The sequence below is a fragment of the Galeopterus variegatus genome, unplaced genomic scaffold (genome assembly GCF_000696425.1).
Source record: "Galeopterus variegatus unplaced genomic scaffold, G_variegatus-3.0.2 Scaffold6247, whole genome shotgun sequence".
Taxonomy (NCBI): domain Eukaryota; kingdom Metazoa; phylum Chordata; class Mammalia; order Dermoptera; family Cynocephalidae; genus Galeopterus; species Galeopterus variegatus.
The window spans coordinates 87705-88383 of record NW_007732358.1 but is presented as its reverse complement, the minus strand read 5'-3'; the positions used below and the strand labels follow the sequence as shown (position 1 = coordinate 88383).

General features: G+C 38.6%; 1 protein-coding gene across 1 annotated transcript in view; it reads right to left on the bottom strand.

Moving 5' to 3' along the window:
* The window catches only part of LOC103606051 (tetratricopeptide repeat protein 29-like), a gene marked incomplete at its 3' end in the record, with an annotated part of 93637 nt that overhangs the window by 9404 nt on the left and 83554 nt on the right, over positions 1-679 (bottom strand). The gene's annotated exons all lie outside the window — the stretch shown is intronic.

Below are 679 nucleotides of genomic sequence, written 5' to 3'. Positions count from 1 at the left end.
GGATCCTATATAGGAATGGCCGGTGCGCTTGCTGGCTGAGCGCGGTGCGGGCGACACCAAGCCAAGCGTTGTGATCTCCTTACCAGTCACGAAAAAGACAAAAAAAAAAAAAAAATTAGCTCCTAGAGGGAAGTGTGCATCTTGATGGTCTCTATGGTTCCCAAAGTACCTGGAACAGAGCTTTGATGCATGCATATCATTAACTGAAAAATATTAATAATTAAAAATATTAACAGTCATCTAGGAAAACCTAAGTTTTTCTATAACGACCAATTGTAAGGGTGCCAGAGAAAAATAGCTAGTTCAAATACAAGAATAATACTTAGCATAAATATCTAAAGGAGGGAATAAGATCCTCAAAGGTGAAGATTAAGCCATACTGTATATCAAATAGGATTATTAAAAGAGATGTATTTGAAATGAAATAGAAAGCTACACTCTAAATACATTAGAAGAGAAGAAGGAAAGAAAGATGATTTGTTATAGAACAGAAAAGACATTTTTGTTTGTTTTTTAGCCAAACAAAGCCTTGCCGAAATAGGCAAACACAGATCTGATCATGAAGCAGCTACTCCTGAGGCTGGGACTACCAACACCCTCCACCTTTGTTGCCCACCTATTTACCCCTACCCACCTCTACACACACACACTAAAGAGCTAACTCAACGCAGCTCACTCT